The 24284-nt window shown below is 46.6% G+C and overlaps 1 protein-coding gene across 1 annotated transcript in view; it reads left to right on the forward strand.

Moving 5' to 3' along the window:
• Positions 1-9395, forward strand: part of RAP1A (RAP1A, member of RAS oncogene family) — a 270806-nt gene extending 261411 nt beyond the window's left edge. The window contains exon 9 of the mRNA XM_063955357.1: positions 8644-9395. The gene's annotated coding sequence lies outside the window, so the exon portion shown is untranslated. The remainder of the gene's footprint in view (positions 1-8643) is intronic.
• The last annotated feature ends 14889 nt before the right edge of the window (positions 9396-24284 follow it).

Below are 24284 nucleotides of genomic sequence, written 5' to 3' on the forward strand. Positions count from 1 at the left end.
GTCCTCAGCATGACGCTGGGGCCGTACAAACAGGTGCGGTGGGGGGTCGTCTCAAGAGTTTCAGCACGCAGTGGGCTCACTCGCAAGTGGACCCCTGGATCCTACAAGTAGTATCCCAGGGGTACAGATTGGAAATTCGAGACGTCTCCCCCTCGCAGGTTCCTGAAGTTTGCTTTACCAACGTCTACCTCCGACAGGGAGGCAGTATTGGAAACAATTCACAAACTGTATTCCCAGCAGGTGATAATCAAAGTACCCCTCCTACAACAAGTAAAGGGGTATTATTCCACACTATATTGTGGTACTGAAGCCAGACGGCTCGGTGAGACCTATTCTAAATGGAGTCACTCAGAGCAGTGATAGCGAACCAGGAAGAAGGGGACTATATGGTGTCCCTGGACATCAAGGATGCTTACCTCCATGTCCAAATTTGCCCTTCTCACAAAGGGTACCTCAGGTTCGTGGTACAAAACTGTCACTATCAGTTTCAGACGCTGCCGTTTGGATTGTCCACGGCACCCCGGGTCTTTACCAAGGTAATGGCCGAAATGATGATTCTTCTTCAAAGAAAAGGCGTCTTAATTATCCCTTACTTGGACGATCTCCTGATAAGGGCAAGGTCCAGAGAACAGTTGGAGGTCGGAGTAGCACTATCTCAAGTAGTTCTACGACAGCACGGGTGGATTCTAAATATTCCAAAATCGCAGCTGTCTCCGACGACATGTCTGCTGTCCCTAGGGATGATTCTGGACACAGTCCAGAAAAAGGTGTTTCTCCCGGAGGAGAAAGCCAGGGAGTTATCCGAGCTAGTCAGGAACCTCCAAAAACCAGGAAAAGTGTCAGTGCATCATTGCACAAGGGTCCTGGGAAAAATGGTGGCTTCTTACGAAGCGATTCCATTCGGCAGATTTCACGCAAGAACTTTTCAGTGGGATCTGCTGGACAAATGGTCCGGATCGCATCTTCAGATGCATCAGCGGATAACCCTGTCTCCAAGGACAAGGGTGTCTCTTCTGTGGTGGCTGCAGAGTGCTCATCTACTAAAGTGCCACAGTTATGCATTCAGGACTGGGTCCTGGTGACCACGGATGCCAGCCTGAGAGGCTGGGGAGCAGTCACACAGGGAAAAAATTTCCAGGGAGTGTGATCAAGTCTGGGGACTTCTCTCCGCATAAATATACTGGAGCTAAGAGCAATTTACAATGCTCTAAGCTTAGCAAGACCTCTGCTTCAAGGTCAGCCGGTATTGATCCAGTGGGACAACATCACGGCAGTCGCCCACGTAAACAGACAGGGCGGCACAAGAAGCAGGAGGACAATGGCAGAAACTGCAAGGATTCTTCGCTGGGCGGAAAATCATGTGATAGCACTGTCAGCAGTTTTCATTCCGGGAGTGGACAACTGGGAAGCAGACTTCCTCAGCACGACCTCCACCCGGGAGAGTGGGGACTTCATCGAGAAGTTGTTTCCACATGATTGTGCACCGTTGGGAAAGACCAAAGGTGGACATGATGGCGTCCCGCCTGAACAAAAAACTGGACAGGTATTGCGCCAGGTCAAGAGACCCTCAGGAAATAGCTGTGGACGTTCTGGTAACACCATGGGTGTACCAGTCGGTGTATGTGTTCCCTCCTCTGCTTCTCATACCAAAGGTACTGAGAATTATAAGACGTAGAGGAGTAAGAACTATACTCGTGGCTCCGGATGGGCCAAGAAGGACTTGGTACCCGGAACTTCATGAGATGCTCACAGAGGACTCAGGGCCTCTGCCGATAAGAAGGGACTTGCTTCAGCAAGTACCATGTCTGTTCCAAGACTTACCGCGGGTGCGTTTGACGGCATGGCGGTTGAACGCCGGATCCTAAGGGAAAAAAGGCATTCCGGAAGAGGTCATTCCTACCCTGGTCAAAGCCAGGAAGGAGGTGACCGCACAACATTATCACCACATGTGGCGAAAATATGTTGCGTGGTGTGAGGCCAGGAAGGCCCCACGAAGAAATTTAAACTCGGTCGATTCCTGCATTTCCTGCAAACAGGAGTGTCTATGGGCCTCAAATTGGGGTCCATTAAGGTTCAAATTTCGGCCCTGTCGATTTTCTTCCAGAAAGAATTGGCTTCAGTTCCTGAAGTCCAGAAATTTGACAAGGGAGTACTGCATATACAACCCCCTTTTGTGCCTCCAGTGGCACTGTGGGATCTCAACGTAGTCCTGGGATTCCTCAAATCACGTTGGTTTAAACCGCTCAATTCTGTGGATTTGAAATATCTCACATGGAAAGTGACCATGATGTTGGCCCTGGCCTCGGCCAGGCGAGTGTCAGAATTGGCGGCTTTGTCTCACAAAAGCCCATATCTGATTGTCCATTCGGACAGGGCAGAGCTGCGGACTCGTCCCCAGTTTCTCCCTAAGGTGGTGTCAGCGTTTCATCTGAACCAGCTTATTGTGGTACCTGCGGCTACTAGAGACTTGGAGGACTCCAAGTTGCTAGATGTTGTCAGGGCCCTGAAAATATAGATTTCCAGGACGGCTGGAGTCAGGAAAACTGACTTGCTGTTATCCTGTATGCACCCAAAAAACTGGGTGCTCTTGCTTCTAAGCAGACGATTGCTAGTTGAATGTGTAGTACAATTCAGCTTGCACATTCTGTGGCAGGACTGCCACAGCCAAAATATATAAATGCCCATTCCACAAGGAAGGTGGGCTCATCTTGGGCGACTGCCCGAGGGGTCTCTGCTTTACAACTTTGCCGAGCTGCTACTTGGTCAGGGGCACACCCTGGCTGAGGAGGACCTGGAGTTCTCTCACTCGGTGCTGCAGAGTCATCCGCACTCTCCCGCCCGTTTGGGAGCTTTGGTATAATCCCCATGGTCCTGACGGAGTCCCCAGCATCCACTTAGGACGTCAGAGAAAATAAGATTTTACTTACCGATAAATCTATTTCTCGTAGTCCGTAGTGGATGCTGGGCGCCCATCCCAAGTGCGGATTGTCTGCAATACTTGTACATAGTTATTGTTACAAAAAAATCGGGTTGTTATTGTTGTGAGCCGTCTGTTCAGAGGCTCCTACGTTTGTCATACTGTTAACTGGGTTTAGATCACAAGTTATACGGTGTGGCTGGTATGAGTCTTACCCGGGATTCAATATCCTTCCTTATTGTGTACGCTCGTCCGGGCACAGTATCCTAACTGAGGCTTGGAGGAGGGTCATAGGGGGAGGAGCCAGTACACACCACCTGATCCTAAAGCTTTAGTTTTGTGCCCTGTCTCCTGCTGAGCCGCTAATCCCCATGGTCCTGACGGAGTCCCCAGCATCCACTACGGACTACGAGAAATAGATTTATCGGTAAGTAAAATCTTATTTTTCCGTATTTTGGAATAATTGCATACCATAATGAGATATCAAGGTGATGGGACCTAGATCTAAGCACAGAATGCATTTATGTTACATATACACCTTATACACACAGCCTGAAGGTCATTTTAGACAATATTTTTTATAACTTTGTGCATTTAACAAAGTGTGTGTACATTCACACAATTCATTTATGTTTCATATACACCTTATACACACAGCCTGAAGGTCTTATAATACAATATTTTTAATAACTTTGTGTATTAAACAAAGTTTGTGCACATTGAGCCATCAGAAAACAAAGGTTTCACTATCTCACTCTCACTCAAAAAAGTCCGTATTTCGGAATATTCCGTATTTCGGAATATTTGGATAAGGGATACTCAACCTGTATATTCAAACATGCCCAAAGAGACATGAGTATAATGGGTCCTAGAGTCAAAACTATGTCGATTTCTGCTTAACGTGTACTGTAGAATATGCAATGGACAGATGATGCCAACTTAAGTGGCATATGGAAGGCTGAGGATTGTGTGGAGAAGGGTTCTCGGACCTGGTCTCCACGGCTATAGCTGGTAATTCGGATATTTTGCCTTATATTCCTGCACAGCCTAGGAAAGCACGTCATTATCAAATGCAGCTTTTCGTACAAAGAAACAAGAAAGTCCGAGATGCGTCCTTTCTTGCCAGAGGCGGGGCCAGAGGAAAGAAGCTGCACAACACAGCTAGTTCCCAGGAACAGAAGTCCTCCCGGCCTCTATGAAAATCCACCGCATGTCGCTGGGGCTCCACAGACGGAGCTAGGCCCGGTGGGGGCATGCTTTCGTAAGTTCTGCAACAAGTGGGTTCACTCCCTGTTAGATCCCTGGGCAATAGATATTGTGTCTCAGGGATACAAGCTGGACTTTGAGAAGATGCCTCCTCACTGACGGCCCTGCCGGCTACCCCCCAAGAGAGGGAAACAGGGTTAACTGCAATTCACAAATTGTAGCTTCAACAGGTGGTGGTCGAGGTTCCCCTCCTTCGACAAGGAGGGGGTTATTATTCGACCATGTGGTAGTCCCGAAACCAGACGGTTCGGTCAGACCCATATTGAATTTAAAATCCCTGAACATATACCTGAAAAGGATCAAGTTCAAGATGGAATCGTTAAGAACGGTCGTTACAAGCCTGAAAGGGGGAGATTTTATCGTGACTCGGGACATAAAGGAGGCATACCTTCATGTCCCCATTTATCCACCTCATCAGGCGTACCTCAGAATTGCGGTACGGGATTGTCATTACCAATTTCAGACGTTGCCGTTTGGTCTCTCCACGGCCCCGAGAATATTCACCAAGGTAATGGCGGAAATGATGGTGCTCCTGCGGAAGCAAGGTGTCACTATTATCACGTACTTGGACGATCTCCTCATAAAAGCGAGATCAAGAGAGCAGTGGCTGAACAGCGTATCACTTTCTCTGGAAGTGTAACGGCAACACGGCTGGATTCTATATATTCCAAAGTCGCAGTTTGTTCCTACAGCACATCTGCCTCTCCTAGGCATGATCCTTGACACAGACCAGGAAAGGGTTTATCTCCCGATAGAGAGAGCTCAGGAGCTCGTGACACTGGTCAGGAATCTATTAAAACCAAAACAGGTGTCAGTGCATCACTGCACTCGAGTCCTGGGAAGGATGGTGGCATCATACGAGGCCATTCCTTTCGGCAGGTTCCATGAGAGGACCTTCTAATGGGACTTACTGGACAAAGTGGTCCGGATCACATCTTTAGATGCATCGGTTAATCACCCTATCCTCCGGGGCCATGTTGTCTCTCCAGTGGTGGCTGCAGAGTACTCACCTTCTCGAGGGCCGCAGGTTCGGCATTCAGGACTGGGTCCTGGTGACCACGGATGCAAGCCTCCGAGGGTGGGGGGCAGTCACTCAGGGAAGAAGTTTCCAAGGGCTGTGGTCAAGTCAGGAGACTTGCCTTCACATCAATATCCTGGAACTAAGGGCCATATACAACGCCCTAAGTCAAGCGGAGATCCTGCTTCGCAACCAATCGGTGCTGATCCAATCAGACAACATCACCACAGTGGCTCACGTAAACCGCCAAGGCGGCACAAGGAGCAGGGTGGCGATGGCGGAAGCCACCAGAATTCTTCGCTGGGCGGAGAATCACGTAAGTGCACTGTCAGCAGTGTTCATTCCGGGAGTGGACAACTGGGAAGCAGACTTCCTCAGCAGGCACGACCTCCACCCGGGAGAGTGGGGACTTCATCAAGAAGTCTTCACGCAGATTGCAAGTCGGTGGGAACTGCCACAAGTAGACATGATGGCATCCCGCCTCAACAAAAAGCTACAGAGGTATTGCGCCAGGTCAAGAGACCCTCAGGCGATAGCTGTAGACGCTCTAGTGACACCGTGGGTGTTCCAGTCGGTCTATGTATTTCCTCCTCTTCCTCTCATACCCAAGGTGCTGAGAATCATAAGAAGAAGAGGAGTGAGAACAATACTCATTGTTCCGGATTGGCCAAGAAGGACTTGGTATCCAGAGCTGCAAGAAATGCTCACAGAGGACCCATGGCCTCTGCCTCTAAGACAGGACTTGTTGCAACAGGGGCCCTGTCTGTTCCAAGACTTACCGCGGCTAAGTTTGACGGCATGGCGGTTGAACGCCGGATCCTAGCAGAAAAAGGCATTCCGGATGAGGTTATTCCTACGCTGATAAAGGCTAGGAAGGACGTGACGGTTAAACATTATCACCGTATATGGCGAAAATATGTTGCTTGGTGTGAGGCCAGGAATGCCCCTACGGAGGAATTCCAGCTGGGCTGTTTCCTTCACTTCCTACAGTCGGGAGTGACTTTGGGCCTAAAATTGGGTTCCATTAAGGTCCAGATTTTGGCCCTATCTATTTTCTTTCAAAAAGAACTGGCTTCTCTTCCTGAAGTTCAGACGTTTGTAAAGGGAGTGCTGCATATTCTTCCCCCTTTTGTGCCTCCAGTGGCACCTGGGGATCTTAACGTGGTGTTGAGTTGCCTGAAGTCACACTGGTTTGAGCCACTTAAAACCGTGGAGTTAAAATTTCTCACGTGGAAGGTGGTCATGCTATTAGCCTTGGCTTCAGCTAGGCGTGTGTCAGAATTAGCGGATTTGTCACATAAAAGCCCCTATCTGGTTTTCCAGTGGTGTCATCTTTTCATATGAACCAACCTATTGTGGTGCCTGTGGCTACTCGTGACTTGGAGGATTCCGAGTTACTAGATGTGGTCAGGGCTTTGAAGGTTTATGTAGCCAGAACGGCTAGAGTCAGGAAAACTGAGTCACTGTTTATCCTGTATGCACCCAACAAGCTGGGTGCTCCTGCTTCAAAGCAAACTATTGCTCACTGGATCTGTAACACGATTCAGCAGGCTCATTCTGTGGCGGGATTGCCGCTGCCAAAATCAGTAAAAGCCCATTCCACAAGGAAGGTGGGCTCTTCTTGGGCGGCTGCCCGAGGGGTCTCGGCATTACAGCTCTGCCGAGCAGCTACTTGGTCTGGTTCAAACACTTTTGCAAAGTTCTACAAGTTTGATACCCTGGCTGAGGAGGACCTTGTGTTTGCTCATTCGGTGCTGCAGAGTCATCCGCACTCTCCCGTCCGTTTGGGAGCTTTGGTATAATCCCCATGGTCCTTACGGAGTCCCCAGCATCCACTAGGACGTTAGAGAAAATAATATTTTACTCACCGGTAAATCTATTTCTCGTAGTCCGTAGTGGATGCTGGGCGCCCGTCCCAAGTGCGGACTTCTTCTGCAATACTTGTATATAGTTATTGCTTAAATAAGGGTTATGTTATGGTTGCATCAGGTTTGTCTGATGCTCTGTTGTTGTTCATACTGTTGACTGGGTATGTTATCACAAGTTATACGGTGTGATTGGTGTGGCTGGTATGAGTCTTACCCTGGATTCCAAAATCCTTTCCTTGTAATGTCAGCTCTTCCGGGCACAGTTTCCTTAACTGAGGTCTGGAGGAGGGGCATAGAGGGAGGAGCCAGTGCACACCAGTAGTACTAAATCTTTCTTAGAGTGCCCAGTCTCCTGCGGAGCCCGTCTATTCTCCATGGTCCTTACGGAGTCCCCAGCATCCACTACGGACTACGAGAAATAGATTTACCGGTGAGTAAAATCTTATTTTTTGTTGGTTTGTGTCTGCGATTTGGTATTGTGCTTTAAATGCTGACAAGACGATGTAATGCATTTTTGTTTTTTTGTATTTTGCATGGCTTGTCCTAAGTAGCTGTATAATTCAATAAGCTACCTTCTCACTAAACAATAATTACCACAAAATTAGAGATTTTTCACAATAAAAAAAATCTGTAATGCTTTTATATTTCTGACAGCATATTCATAATTATGAAATTGAATGTGTGTAGTTCAGAAAATAGGAATCATTTATGATTATTTCAGATTTTTTATTTTACAATTCAACCGTTTGAACCTTAGACAACTTTCCTCTGTCCATTGCCCACATTTATGTTGTCAACATTACTGTTAAATTACCACGCCTTTGTAATTATTTAAATTAAAAACAAAAACTTAAGTGTGCAAAGCAGTTGTTTCTCAACTGTATTGATCCTCTGTTACCGGATGATCTTATACCACCATGGTACAAGAAGACTCTTCTGTTTCTTGGGTGGTAACCTCTCTGCAACCATCGTTCTCCTACAAGGCACCTGGATCCACTTGTTCACCAAAGCTCCTACACCACACATTTTCGCTTGATGGAATCACATTCCAAAAGTTTATACAGTGATTTCCATCTTGACTGCGTGGCTTGGTGGTTTGTTTTTTTTAGTGGAACATTGAACTTTTAATTAGGAACCGAGCCAAAAAGTACAACTGGCATAGTGACATAAGGCTGGTAATAACAGAACATTGTAAATAATTTATAGGAAAACATAACCAGTACTAAACATTACTCCCCTGCTTGCATCACTCAAGCCAGTTCCTCTGGCGTCTGCAGTAGTCAGGGGCGTGCCCTTTTTCCAACCATTAGCATGCTGTCTGTAGACCACATGCTGCCCATGATGCCTCTATGGGTAGAAGGAAAATATTCAGGACTGCAGCAGAAATTGCACGATTTGCCTCACTCCTGCCAATGGAAAACTTTCTGCAGACAGGAACAATGACAAGGGCAGTCCGGTTTGGGTGGGGTGCCGCAATTGCAGGCAAAATTATGTTTGTTTCTTAATGGTACAGTATCTGGATGTAACCTTATGTATGGTATACATGACTGATTCGTTTTTGTTTTTCTTTGTAGAATGCAGGAATGAAGAACTGTTGCCTACTTGGAAAGTGCCAGCATTCCAAACTGTAAAAAGATATCCAACCCTAATTTAACATATCTGAAGAGGCTCTTTCTGTTTTATATATTATGTGAAGAATTAAGATCTCCAATACTGTTTGCACAAGGTTTCCTGGCAATGAATTAGCTGTGTTTCTCTCTGAAAACAAGACACTGTCGTGTCAACTTCTGCAATAGTGGTGATCACAGATGTGAAAATAAACATACTTGACTCCATTTTGAATAATTATGAGAGCATGAATGCATTTCAAATGTTTAATATTGCTAGTGTAATTATCAAAATGATTTTCATGTTGATCTTCTTCCAGATCCTCTCCTTAGTCATGCCTGTGTCAAGCACTAAAAAATGTAGCCATTTATAGTTTTTCTTTATAAATATATATATAGAGAGAGAGATATATATTCCCCTTTAATGAACTCAATGGGGCTAATACCTTTTTGAGTCATGGTGACTTCATTTTATATTTAAAACATATGGGTTTATCATTACTTTCATCTTGCCATTATATTATAATTAAGAAAACATTTTGTGCATAGTGCTTTTGGGGAGGGTCTTTTATAGGAAAACCGAGATTCTGATTTCTATGGATTTCAAAGCTGAAATATATCATATACTAAAACAACTCTAATATTGCTTCTTGTGTTTTACTGTCACAAATTAAATTACAGCTTTTATGAATGATTAAATTTTAGTACATTTTCATTTTCTTGATCGTGTGTTTTGTTTTTTGGGTTTTTTTCTGCATGGGGATTGTGTACAGCAAGCCAATAATTTATCAATAAGCAAACAAATCTAGTTAATTTTTATCATGTAGAATGTGTATATGGAACTGTGATTTTTTTTTTTTGTCCTAACTGATCAATCACAGCTATTTTTAATTTAGTAGTACAGAACAGCTTTATGGAACATTTGCCAGAAGGGATCACATTTCTGAACCACACCTCAACCTCCATAAGCTATTTTTCCCCAGTTACCTCCCAACTACACTATGTAGACAGAAGTGATTGGACGCTGTCAGCAAATAGATGGTACCTTTACAACAGCGGGCAGTATGTTTTGCCACTCTGCCTTAAATATAGTGACCAACGCAATACTAAAGAAGGCTGAGTCGGTCTAGAATGCACCTGTCACTCCAATTTGTCCCAACGGTTCTTAATGGGGTTAATATATGGACTCTGAGCTGGCCAGTCCATTTGGGTTACCAAATTTTCTGTATACCAGTCCAGCATTGCCCCGGAAACATGATATCGCACAGCCTACGATGATCCGCATTTCAAACTCTCTTCGCTCCTTCTGGTAAGCCAATTCGTTTGCAGACAATCTAATCATGGGTAGGGGGGTGTCCAATAGCTTGTCTACATAGTGTGTATCTCACACAAAACACTGAGGGTTGTGTGAGCAGAAAGAACACATCTGACACCAGGCCAACATTGCTATGTGACAATCCTATAGGTCCCCAAGAACTTTCTACCTTTGTAGTATGGCTGCATTCTTTGTAATATGTAGCACTTACTATGATGTATTCGATTCTTATTTCTTTTTCATCCACTAGGGGTCACTGGAGTACTCTTGGGATATGGACGGCTCCACTGGAACTAGGCACTGAACAGTTAAACTTTGACTATATCTCCCCTCCATATCCCAGAGTACCTCAGTGTTTTTTCGGTGCTCACAGAGCAACTAGGCTTGTGGAAGTGGATCCACAATTATTGATTTTTTCTTTGATTATTTTTTGAAAACATCCCTTTCCCCCTTCCAAGAAGGCGAGGGTTTGGGATAATGAAAGCTGCTGTTGCAGCTGTGGGTGTCGGACCTCTCTAAAAAGAGCTCCCTCACTTCCACGTGCAGGACACCTGCAGTAAAAGGCTGACAGTGCTTACAGAGAAGCCCCGTCATTGCCCTCACCACAGGGTCCAGGTATGTTGTTTGGGGCGGTCAGCTCATGCTGCCGCCCCGCTGTGTGGGATTACTGTGTGTATTTGTGCCGCCCGCCGCCGCTTCCAGCGCCGCTGTGTTAATGTCTCTTCCGCTGCGCTGAGCCACGCTGGGTTATGGAGGCCGCTCCACGCGGCATATCGTCTGCTCCGATGCACTTCCGGAGGGCGCACAAGGCTGGTCTCCGTGTACAGAGTAGCAGTACACGGAGCACGGGGGAGAGGGGGAGGCACACTTCTTTGAAAGTATGTATGACCTAACAGAGCCAGCAGAGCTGTATAGATAAGTAACAGGAATATATGCATTTAAGTATAATCCGCTACATAGATTAATGTTTGCACTTTGTGATATTCTGTGAGCATGGGGACATATATAAACCATGCTTCCTATTTTTCCTGTTTCTTTTCAGAATTTCCTGTATACATCTCTCCACCATTGAAGGCGCTGGGGTGTTAGGGGGATTTTGGGATCAGACATATTACTGGCACATTTGGCCAGAGATCTAGAGACACCTTAGTGCTATTTACTGAGTCGCACAGGTTCTTTGTATTTGTATTGGTTTTGTTTTTTTCCAGCAAAGTACAAGAAGCAGGTTTACTGCAATGTCTGTAAGGGTGTATTACCTGATGGATTTACCACATGTAAAGTATGTGTTGTAAATTCTGAAACAAATACAATTCCTGCTCCGGTTTCAAATCCCATTTCTCTGACGTCCTAGTGGATGCTGGGAACTCCGAAAGGACCATGGGTAATAGCGGCTCCGCAGGAGACTGGGCACAACTAAAGAAAGCTTTTAGGTCACCTGGTGTGCACTGGCTCCTCCCACTATGACCCTCCTCCAAGCCTCAGTTAGATTTTGTGCCCGGCCGAGGTTGGATGCACACTAGGGGCTCTCCTGAGCTTCTAAAAAGAAAGTATATAATTAGGTTTTTATTTTACAGCGAGACCTGCTGGCAACAGGCTCACTGCAGCGAGGGACTAAGGGGAGAAGAAGCGAACCTACCTGCTTGCAGCTAGCTTGGGCTTCTTAGGCTACTGGACACCATTAGCTCCAGAGGGATCGACCGCATGGAACTGGCCTTGGTGTTCGGTCCCGGAGCCGCGCCACCGTCCCCCTTACAGAGCCAGAAGCAAGAAGAGGTCCGGAAAATCGGCGGCAGAAGACATCAGTCTTCACCAAGGTAGCGCACAGCACTGCAGCTGTGCGCCATTGCTCCTCATACACACTTCACACTCCGGTCACTGAGGGTGCAGGGCGCTAGGGGGGGGCGCCCTGAGCAGCAATAAAAACACCTTGGCTGGCAAAAAATACCACAATATATAGCCCCAGAGGCTATATATGTGATAATTACCCCTGCCAGAATCCATAAAAAAGCGGGAGAATAGTCCGCGAAAAAGGGGCCTCAAGGAACCTGCTGATAGAAAGCAGGAGGCGATCCTGAAGTCTGTATATACACACTCAGGCATTATACTTAGACCAGCTATTGCGTCAGCATGGATGTGCAGTGCTGCCGCTGCGTGGTCAGATTCCCTGTCAGAAAATATTGACACCCTAGACAGGGACACTATTCTGCTAACCATAGAGCATATAAAAGACTCGGTCTTATACATGAGAGATGCACAGAGGGAGATCTGCCGGCTGGCATCTAAAATAAGTGCATTGTCCATTTCTGCTAGGAGAGGCTTATGGACTCGCCAGTGGACAGGGGATGCAGATTCAAAAAGGCACATGGAAGTTTTGCCTTATAAGGGTGAGGAGTTATTTGGGGATGGTCTCTCGGACCTAGTTTCCACAGCAACTGCTGGGAAGTCAGCATTTTTACCCCATGTTCCCTCACAGCCTAAAAAGGCGCCGTTTTATCAGGTACAGTCCTTTCGGACTCAGAAAAACAGGCGTGGAAAAGGCGGGTTCTTTCTGTCCAGAGGCAGAGGTAGGGGAAAAAGGCTGCAACAAACAGCAGGTTCCCAGGAGCAAAAGTCCTCACCCGCTTCTTCCAAGTCCGCCGCATGACGGTGGGGCTCCACAGGCGGAGCCAGGTACGGTGGGGGGCCGCCTCAAAAATTTCAGCGATCAGTGGGCTCGCTCACAGGTGGATCCCTGGATCCTGCAAATAGTATCTCAAGGGTACAAACTGGAATTCGAGGCGTCTCCACCCCACCGGTTCCTAAAATCTGCCTTGCCGATTACTCCTTCAGACAGGGAGGCTGTGCTAGCGGCAATTCACAAGCTGTATTCCCAGCAGGTGATAATCAAGGTGCCCCTACTTCAACAAGGACGGGGTTACTATTCCACACTGTTTGTGGTACCGAAACCGGACGGTTCGGTGAGAACCATTTTAAATTTAAAATCCTTGAACACATACATCAAAAAATTCAAGTTCAAGATGGAATCGCTCAGGGCGGTTATTGCAAGCCTGGACGAGGGGGATTACATGGTATCCCTGGACATCAAGGATGCTTTACCTGCATGTCCCCATTTACTATCCTCACCAGGAGTACCTCAGATTTGTGGTACAGGATTGCCATTACCAATTCCAGACGCTGCCGTTTGGACTCTCCACGGCACCGAGGGTGTTTACCAAGGTAATGGCGGAAATGATGATACTCCTTCGAAGAAAGGGAGTTTTAATTATCCCGTACATGGACGATCTCCTAATAAAGGCGAGGTCCAAGGAGCAGTTATTGGTGGGAGTAGCACTATCTCAGGAGGTGCTACACCAGCACGGTTGGATTCTAAATATTCCAAAATCACAGCTGTTTCCGACGACACGTCTACTGTTCCTGGGTATGATTCTGGATACAGTCCAGAAAAAAGGGTTTCTCCCGGAGGAGAAAGCCAAGGAGCGGTCATCTCTAGTCAGAGACCTCCTGAAACCAAAACAGGTATCTGTGCATCACTGCACGCGGGTCCTGGGAAAGATGGTGGCTTCTTACGAAGCAATTCCTTTCGGCAGGTTCCATGCCAGAATCTTTCAGTTGGACCAATGGTCCGGATCGCATCTTCAGATGCATCGCCTAATAACCCTGTCTCCAAGAACCAGGGTGTCTCTGCTGTGGTGGCTGCAGAGTGCTCATCTTCTAGAGGGCCGCAGATTCGGCATACAGGACTGGGTCCTGGTGACCACGGATGCCAGCCTTCGAGGCTGGGGGGCAGTCACACAGGGAAGAAACTTCCAAGGACTATGGTCGAGTCAGGAGACTTCCCTACACATAAATATTCTGGAACTAAGGGCCATTTACAATGCCCTAAGTCAGGCAAAATCCCTGCTTCTACACCAGCCGGTACTGATCCAGTCAGACAACATCACGGCAGTCGCCCATGTAAATCGACAGGGCGGCACAAGAAGCAGGATGGCAATGGCAGAAGCCACAAGGATTCTCCGATGGGCGGAAAATCACGTACTAGCACTGTCAGCAGTGTTCATTCCGGGAGTGGACAACTGGGAAGCAGACTTTCTCAGCAGGCACGACCTCCACCCGGGAGAGTGGGGACTTCATCCAGAAGTCTTCACGCTGATTGTAAATCGATGGGAACGGCCACAGGTGGACATGATGGTGTCCCTCCTAAACAAAAAACTAGAGAGATATTGTGCCAGGTCAAGGGACCCTCAGGCGATAGCTGTGGACGCTCTAGTGACACCGTGGGTGTACCAGTCAGTTTGTGTTCCCTCCTCTGCCTCTCATACCAAGGGTACTGAGAATAATAAGAAAACGAGGAGTAAGAACAATACTCGTGGTTCCGGATTGGCCAAGACGAGCGTGGTACCCGGAACTTCAAGAGATGATCTCAGAGGACCCATGGCCTCTGCCGCTCAGACAGGACCTGCTGCAGCAGGGGCCCTGTCTGTTCCAAGACTTACCGCGGCTGCGTTTGACGGCATGGCAGTTGAACGCCGGATCCTAAAGGAATAGGGCATTCCGGAGGAAGTCATTCCTACGCTGATTAAAGCCAGGAAAGATGCAACTGCAAAGCATTATCACCGCATATGGCGGAAATATGTTGCTTGGTGTGAGGCCAAAAAGGCCCCAACAGAGGAATTTCAACTAGGTCGATTTCTGCATTTCCTACAAGCAGGAGTGACTATGGGCCTGAAATTAGGCTCCATTAAGGTACAGATCTCGGCTCTGTCGATTTTCTTCCAGAAAGAACTAGCTTCACTACCTGAAGTTCAGACGTTTGTGAAAGGAGTGCTGCATATTCAGCCCCCGTTTGTGCCTCCAGTGGCACCTTGGGATCTCAACGTGGTGTTGTTTCTTAAAATCACATTGGTTTGAGCCACTTAAAACCGTGGATCTAAAATATCTCACGTGGAAAGTGGTCATGTTATTGGCCTTGGCTTCAGCCAGGCGTGTGTCAGAATTGGCAGCTTTGTCATGTAAAAGCCCTTATCTGATTTTCCATATGGATAGGGTGGAATTGAGGACTCGTCCTCAGTTTCTCCCTAAGGTGGTATCAGCTTTTCACTTGAACAACCTATTGTGGTGCCTGCGGCTACTAGGGACTTGGAGGATTCCAAGTTACTGGACGTAGTCAGGGCCTTGAAAATTTATGTTTCCAGGACGGCTAGAGTCAGGAAAACTGACTCGCTATTTATCCTGTATGCACCCAACAAACTGGGTGCTCCTGCTTCTAAGCAGACTATTGCTCGCTGGATTTGTAGCACAATTCAGCTGGCGCATTCTGCGGCTGGACTGCCGCATCCTAAATCAGTAAAAGCCCATTCCACAAGGAAGGTGGGCTCATCTTGGGCGGCTGCCCGAGGGGTCTCGGCTTTACAACTTTGCCGAGCTGCTACTTGGTCAGGGGCAAACACGTTTGCAAAATTCTACAAATTTGATACCCTGGCTGAGGAGGACCTTGAGTTCTCTCATTCGGTGCTGCAGAGTCATCCGCACTCTCCCGCCCGTTTGGGAGCTTTAGTATAATCCCCATGGTCCTTTCGGAGTTCCCAGCATCCACTAGGACGTCAGAGAAAATAAGATTTTACTCACCGGTAAATCTATTTCTCGTAGTCCGTAGTGGATGCTGGGCGCCCATCCCAAGTGCGGATTGTCTGCAATACTTGTACATAGTTATTGTTAACTAAAGGGTTATTGTTGAGCCATCTGTTGAGAGGCTCAGTTGTTTTCATACTGTTAAATTGGGTATAGTATCACGAGTTATTTGGTGTGGCTGGTAGTAGTCTTACCCGGGATTCAAAATCCTTCCTTATTATGTCAGCTCGTCCGGGCACAGTGTCCTAACTGAGGCTTGGAGGAGGGTCATAGTGGGAGGAGCCAGTGCACACCAGGTGACCTAAAAGCTTTCTTTAGTTGTGCCCAGTCTCCTGCGGAGCCGCTATTCCCCATGGTCCTTTCGGAGTTCCCAGCATCCACTACGGACTACGAGAAATAGATTTACCGGTGAGTAAAATCTTATTTTTCAACCCCGGACCCGCCATGGGCTATATTAGCAGATGTTTTAGCTGGATTGCAATCAGAGTTGGCCGGCTCTCGGCAGGAGCGAGAGGCGGCAAGATCTGAATCTAGGGTGAGACCGCTAGAACTTCCTGAGGGGTCTCAGCCTTACCAAAGGTCCAGATCTTCTTTGACTAAAGGGGATAAGTTTCATTTTTCCTATAAGCTACCGGCTGCTATGTTAATGTCTGATGATTCTTCGCCAGACCTCACTTTACAAGATATGGGTGAGGAGGGCGAAGTAGACCAGCAGTCAGAGGGTGACGATTTTGACAGGCCAGGTATTGATAATCTCATCAGAGCAGTGCGTCAGTCTCTGAATTTTACAGAAACTGAGGAGCCTCTGACAAATGATGAGGTCGTTTTTTACTAAACGACAAAGAACTCCAGTTTGTTTTCCTGTGTCAGAATCTCTTAATAAAATGTTACTAGAAACAAGGAAGAATCCGGATAAACGGTTTTCTGTACCTCACAGAGTTAGGTCTAGCTATCCGTTTCCAGAGTCTATGACAGCTACATGGGAGAATCCGCCGTTGGTGGATTCATCTGTGTCTAAACTTACAAAGAAATTAACCATACCAGTACCAGCTGCAACTACACTCAAGGACCCTTCGGACCGTAAAATAGAGGTTATGCTGAAGTCCATGTATACAGCGGCAGGAGTGCTGCTTAGACCTGGGTTGAGTGGCATTTGGGTAACTAAAGCACTAATGGTATGGATAACAGAACTCAGATCTGCCTTAACTGATGATCATCTTATACTTCTCGCTGATCAAATCTGGGAAGCGGCTGACTATTTATGTACAGCTTCTACTGACGTCTGTCAGCTTACTTCTTGCCTTTCTTCATCACTAGTCACAGCACGACGTACGCTCTTGGCGAGCTGAGGCAGAGGTCAAAAAAGGAATAGAAGCATTACTTTATGAGGGCGAGAGGTTATTCGGTCCTGAATTGGACAAATGGATTTCTGAGGCCACGGGAGGAAAGTCGGGTTTCTTACCATTTCCTCCAACAGTGCCTAGAAAAAGATATTCTGGACCGGCGTTCAAATCTTTTACACCTCAGTCCTTTCGCTGGCGTGGCAGGGGAACGGCCACACCAGGTAGACGAAGTCGGGGACGTAGTTTCCAACGAGCCAATACCACTCGTCAGGATACTAAAGTCACCGGTAAGCCAGTGGCATGACGGGCTCCCAGCCCATCTCGGATCTCCTATTGTAGGAGCACTTCTTCAGTCATTCCAGTTGGCGTGGCTTCAGACATCCACAGATGGGTGGATCCGCAATTTAGTTTTAACAGGTTACAAAATAGAGTTCGACTGTCTCCCGCCAATGCGGTTTTTCTGGACAGGACTGCCTCGGTCGGACGACAAGAGGGCGATTCTGCAGACTGCCATTCAGTCTTTGCTGGACGCAGCAGTTTTGGTTCCGGTCCCTGTGCACCAACAGGGTCAGGGTTATTATTCCAGTCTGTTTGTAGTACCGAAGCCGGATGGCTCGGTCAGGCCAATATTGAACTTAAAGGGCCTCAACCAGTACGTCACTTACTACAGATTCAAGATGGAATCTCTACGATCAGTAATTGCAGGTCTAGAGCCACAGGAGTTTATGATTGCGCTGGATCTCAAGGATGCGTACTTACACATTCTGATTTGGCCTCCTCATCAAAGGTTTTTGCGGTTTGCAATACGACAGAACCATTATCAGTTTCAGGCTCTACCGTTTGGCCTCTCGTCAGCACCTCGGGTATTCACCAAGGTGATGTCTGTGTTGATAGCTCATCTCAGATCTCTAGGAGTGATAATAGTTCCATACTTGGACGATCTGCTCATCAAAGCTCCGTCTCAACAAATACTCCTTCAACAGGCATTGCTGACATACAATGTTCTGGTTCACCACGGTTGGATTGTCAACTTCAAGAAGTCACATCTAGTTCCGTCCCAACGACTTCAATTCCTAGGTCTGATTCTCGATACGGTAGACCAAAGGATTTACCTACCCGAACAGAAAGTACGGGTCATTCGTCATCTGGTACAATTAGTGCTCAAGCTACGCACAGTCTCGGTTCATTTGTGCATTCGCCTCTTAGGCACAATGGTGGCGGTTTTCAAAGCACTTCAGTTCGGGAGATTTCACTCACGTCCTTTTCAACTGGATGTGCTCGCACAGTAGTCGGGCTCACACTTACAGATTCACCACAGGGTAAGGTTGTCTCCAAGGACCAGAGTGTGTCTACTCCGGTGGCTCAGGGTGCAGAATCTAACCGCAGGGAAACAGTGCGGCACCTGGAATTGGATAATTCTCACGGCAGACGCAAGTCTCAGAGGTTGGGGAGCTGTAGTTCAGAATCTTCAGCTCCAGGGTCTCTGGGCGGATCACGAAAGATTGCTGTCCATAAATGTCCTGGAACTCCGGGCAATTTACAATGCATTGCGACAGGCAGTGCACAGCCTGCAGGCGGTTCAGGTGCAATCAGACAATGCGACGGCGGTCGCATACATCAACAAACAAGGCGGAACGGGAAGCCGCATGGCAATGCGGGAAGTAGCTTGAATCCTCAATTGGGCAGAATACCACCAGGTCATATTGTCGGCAGTGTTCATTCCGGGAGTGGACAACTGGGAGGCGGATTATCTCAGTCGTCTGGATTTTCATGCAGGAGAATGGGCATTAAATCCAGAAGTATTTCTCATGCTGGTCCAGAGGTGGGGTTACCCGCAGGTGGACTTGATGGCATCTCGCCACAATCATCAAATGCCCCAGTATGTATCCAGAACGAGAGATCCAGAGGCAGTGGCGGTGGATGCTCTCACAGTCCGGTGGCCATACAGTCTAGTGTATCTGTTTCCACCGTTTCCGCTGCTCCCGCTATTGCTAAAATGGATCAAAAGAGAGTTCGTCACAGTCATACTAGTGGCGCCTCATTGGCCATGGAGAGCTTGGTTCTCGGATCTTCGCGGATTACTCGCAGACGATCCTTGGCCGCTCCCACTACGTCCGGACCTGTTACAACAGGGTCCGTTTCTTTACCCCGATTTAGCGCGGCTGCGTTTGACGGGGTGGCTGTTGAGACCGCCCTCTTAAGAAGAGAGGGCATTCCAGAATCAGTCATTCCAACCATGTTACGAGCTAGAAAGTCGGTTATGGCAGCTCATTATTACAGAATTTGGCGTGCCTATATAGGTTGGTGTGAAGCTCGCAAATTTCCGACATCTTCTTTCAAGTTATCCCATCTTTTGTTATTTCTACAGATGGGGTTAGATGGAGGTCTACGTCTATCCACACTAAAAGTGCAGATATCTGCTTTGTCAATTTACTTTCAAAGACGATTGGCTCTTTTGCCATCAGTACACACCTTTATGCAGGGTGTCCTCAGAGTACAGCCTCCATTCATTCCACCTACAGCGCCATGGTACTTGAATCTGGTTTTAGATTTCTTAGTCTTTTCATTTTGAACCCTTACAACAAGTGGATATTAAATTTCTCACTTGGAAAACAATTTTTCTTGTAGCCTTGGCTTCGGCAAGGCGGGTTTCAGATTTGGGTGCCTTGTCATGCAAGCCGCCATATTTGGTGTTTAATGATGACAGAGCGGAACTTCGGACGAATTCCGTTTTCTTACCAAAGGTAGTGTCATCTTTTCACATCAACCAACCAATAGTAGTTCCTGTGTTATCAGGACATTCTGAAACTCTGGATGTGGTACGCGCTTTGCGCGTTTGTGTCTCGAACGTCCACGGTTCGTAAGACGGATACGTTTGTTCTCTATGATGCTGCCAAGAGGGGTTGGCCAGCCTCTAAGCAGACCTTATCCAGATGGATAAAACTGACCATACGTCAGGCTTATCTTCAGGCTAGGTTACAGCCGCCTACTTCAGTAACAGCTCATTCCACACGTTCTGTGGGAACTTCATGGGCAGCTGGTCGGGGAGTTTCTACGACACAGCTTTGCCGGCGGCTACATGGTCGTCAGTGCACACGTTTGTGCGCTTTTATAAGTTTGATACTTTTGCGGCATCAGCATCTAGCTTTGGCCGTTTAGTGTTACAGGTGCCAAATAGCTCTCCCGCCCACGGGGGAAACTTTGGTACGTCCCAAGAGTACTCCAGTGACCCGTAGTGGATGAAAAAGAAAATAGGATTTTGGTACTTACCAGATAAATCCTTTTTCTTTGAATCCATAGGGGGCACTGGACGCCCACCCAGAGCAGTTGTTACCTGGTTGTGGTAAGTGCAGGGAATATTATGGTAACACACTCTTACCGACTGTTTCAAATTAGAAATTCTGTCGGGTTGGTGTCAACTGTTAGTTGTCATTTTTTGTTTGTGTCAACTTTATTGTTGTTCATTTTTTTGTTGTTATATGTATGTCTCCATTGTCAACCTCTATAGCTCCAGTTCGGCTCAGTAAAAAAACACTGAGGTACTCTGGGATATGGAGGGGAGATATAGTCAAAGTTTAACTGTTCAGTGCCTAGTTCCAGTGGAACCGTCCATATCCGAAGAGTACTCCAGTGCCCCCTATGGATTCAAAGAAAAGGATTTATCTGGTAAGTACCAAAATCCTATTTTCCCTATAGTCTTACCTTTTTGTTGGTCTGCTATTACCTGGGTTTGTTTAATTACGGTTTTGTCCCCAACTGTAAGTAGCAATGGAATTTGCTGGCGTTATATATAGTATGTCAATGTCAGTGGGGCTCAGTTCTAGAACACTTACACTGAAAATATGGAGTTAGTTGGAGATGAAAGTGATGTTAACTTAAAAAATGTTTACAAAATGTACAACATTTTTAGGAAATGTAAATTAAAATGTATCTTAATGATGCATGGCTTAGTTTAACACAGTAAATCTGTTTTTATAATATTGGCTGTTCAGACTTCTAAATGAGAGGGAGTGCTACAACTTTTTTTTTTTTTTTTTTTTTTTTTTTTAATTTGTCCTAACTGATCACAGCTATTTTCCTCCCCTGGTCCATACCCATGGTGTCTTGGGTGCAGACACATTTTTTTTTTTTTTTTATGTGGTTTGGGTTATTTGCTGAAAAGTGCACTTCACCAGTAACTGGTCATACATGGTTTTTCATTGTGTCACTTGCACAAAATAGATAAACACTGATTTATGTTAAATCCATGTTTGAACAATGTATGTAAATACCCCCAAATGAGAATCCTGTCCCCTAACCAAATATATGTAGGCCAGGGTACTCCACAGAATTGTAATGATATTGAAGATACAAGGTATCGTGAGGAAGATTTTTTTCTTTTTGGGCCACGAATCTGGCCCGGTGGTTTGCGTTGCTCACCACAGGTTATGTTCCCACTCAGTTGATGTTGTGGACCCACCAACTAAGTGGGAATACCAGTCAGTGGTTAGTATTCTGTGTGTCGGTACTTCACTGGCTGTCGGGACTCTGGCGTTGGTCCCCTGAACGCTGGGATCCCGACAGCCAGGATGTTAACTACATGATATACAGTATATATTTAAATAAAAGCAGCATTACTGAAATTATGAGTTGCTGTGTAATATAGTATCCTATAACAAACCAGTACATACATGGCATTAGTTTCTGAGGTTGAAAAAGACAATTTGTTCATCGAGTTCAACCTGTTTGTGTTCTCCTACACTGTTATTTTTCAGGACTAATTTTAACTGTTGATAAAGTCGGTCGTTGTGTTTTTCCCCTCATTTTATTATACCTATAGTGCCTGATCTATGCACCATAACCCTAAATATCCTTATCCATTAGGAATTTATCTAGCCCATTCTTAAAAGTATGGACCAAGTCTGCCAATACTACTCTCTCAGGCAGGGAATTCCAAACTCGTATTGTCCTTACTGTGAAAAAAAACACGTTTTGCCTCTGTGTGTGGAATCTCCTCTCTAACCTAAGTGGGTGTCCATGTGTCTTCTGTGTTGTTCTTACCAAAAACAGATCCCCTGCAAGCTCTAAGTATTATCCCCTTAAATATTTATAAATGTTGATCATGTTCCCTCTTAATCCCCACTTTCTCATACGTCCTAGAGGATGCTGGGGTCCATTTCATGACCATGGGGTATAGAGGGTTCCGCAGGAGCCATGGGCACTTTAAGACTTTTCAAAGGGTGTGAACTGGCTCCTTCCTCTATGCCCCTCCTCCAGACCTCAGTTTTAGAAATGTGCCCAGGCAGACTGGATGCACTCCAGGGGAGCTCTACTGAGTTTCTCTGAATTGAGCATTTTCATCTCTTTGGTGAAGCCACAACGCCCTCCTAGCGGAGACCACCATGGAAGTGGCCCGCGCACCCAAGAGTCCCATCCCTTGTAGTCGCACGGTAGTATGTTTCCATGTTCTAGACATGACCCAACTCAAGGAGTAACACATCTCTCCTCAGGGTAATTATATCGGATGACCAATTAACCGACCATGAAGGGAAGCCTGGTTGGTGATGGCCTTGTTGATATACTCTCGGCAGGTGACACGGGTAAGTTTACCTTTCTTGCCCTATGTTCCCTCACAACGGTTGGTGACGCATTGTTATAGGATGCAGTCAGTTCGACCGAATGGATAAGGATTCCCCTTTCTTTGCAGGTAAAGGAAGGTAAAAAAAAAAAAAGTAAGATCAGCTGCCTTTTCAGGCTCACAGGTGCAGAAATTATCCATTATTTCTGTCACGTCCATCGTGGGACGTTGGGTCTATCTTGCGGGGGCCCACACAGGTGGGACCTCGTTTAAAACTGTTCAGTCAGTCCTGGAAAGGACATGGACCAGTGAGTTAAAGATAGAGTCCCTAGGGGGACATATGGGTTTTCCAGACGTTCCCCTCACTGAATTTTTCGAATCAACCTTACCGATCCTCTTCATGACAGGGAGGTAGTATGTGACACTATACAAGAGTTGTGTCTGGATCAGATCATTGTCCTGTTGTTCCGGTCATAAAAGAAGCTGCTGTTGTTCAGACTCTTTTGTGCTCCCGAGGCCGGACGACTCGGTCAGATAAATCCCAATTTTTCCTACTTAAACTTCATGAGGGAATCTCTCATGGCAGGGTTCTCCACTCTGAAAGTGGAGTAAGGAGGTCTAATTACGGTTTCTTCCGCTTTAGGCTTACCTGAGGTTTGCGATTCAGGATTGTTGTTACCATTTCACCAGGGTGATGACGGTGTGAAGGGTTTCCTTCGTTAGTAAGGAGTCACATTTATTCTGTACTGGATCGCTCTCCGAATTATGGAGAGATCAAGGTGCCCAATGGTGCGAAACGTTTTCTCCTTGACAGTTCTTCAACAACAGGACTTGCCAGATTCCCTGTTGGTCCCAACGACGCAGTGATCGGCTTGGGCAATATTAGAGGTTATTTGCTTCCAAAAAAAGGGGAAACTCTGAGAATTCAGAGTCTGGCAGACCTGCAACGGTGTCAATCCGTCAATACAGTCAGTTGCTGAAAAAAGATGGTTGGGGCCTACGAGGCCATTCAATGGGCAGGTTCCAGGCCTGAGTGTTTAGCGGGACCTGTTGGACAAGTGGTCTGGTTTCCACCTGGGATAATCATGGTTTCAAGACCAGTATGTTGCTTCTGTGGTAGCGGCGCAATTCTCACTGGGGACAAGTGTCATGTTAGGATAATTGTCGCCCCGTTAACGATCTAGAGTTAAGGGCCGTTTATAACGGTTTTCTATAGACAAGAACCGGAGAAGAAATGGCAGGAGCCAGAAAGATTTTCCGCTGGGCGACAAAAACATTTACGCACTCTATCAGCAATGTTCGTTCCAAGAGTGGACAACTGAGAAGCAAACTTCCTCGGCGGACTTGTTCTCCATTCAGGAGGGTTGAGTCTTCATCAAGCGGTTTTTCACAGAAGTGATAAGTCTTTGGAGAATTCCGAAAATAAACAAGATGGCATCTCGCCTCGACAAGAAATTTCAGAAATTTTGTTACGGGTCGGTGGTCCCCTCAAGCATTAGCGGTGGACACCCTAGTGACACCGTGGGTGTTTTCGGTCAATCTGTGTTCCCTCCATTTCCACTCTTTTCAAAAATGTTAAAAGATTATAAGAGGAACAAGAGTTCAGATGATCCTCCTTTTTCCAGACTGGTCAAGGAGGGCTGGTATCTGGATCTTCAGCAAATTACTCATAGGAGATCACTGTCCTCTTCCTCTGCGAGAAAATCTGTTCTGGCAGGGGCCGTGTGTGTTCCAAGTCTTACCGCGGTTTCCATTGTCGACTTGG

The sequence above is a fragment of the Pseudophryne corroboree genome, chromosome 2 (genome assembly GCF_028390025.1).
Source record: "Pseudophryne corroboree isolate aPseCor3 chromosome 2, aPseCor3.hap2, whole genome shotgun sequence".
Classification (NCBI taxonomy): Eukaryota; Metazoa; Chordata; class Amphibia; order Anura; family Myobatrachidae; genus Pseudophryne; species Pseudophryne corroboree.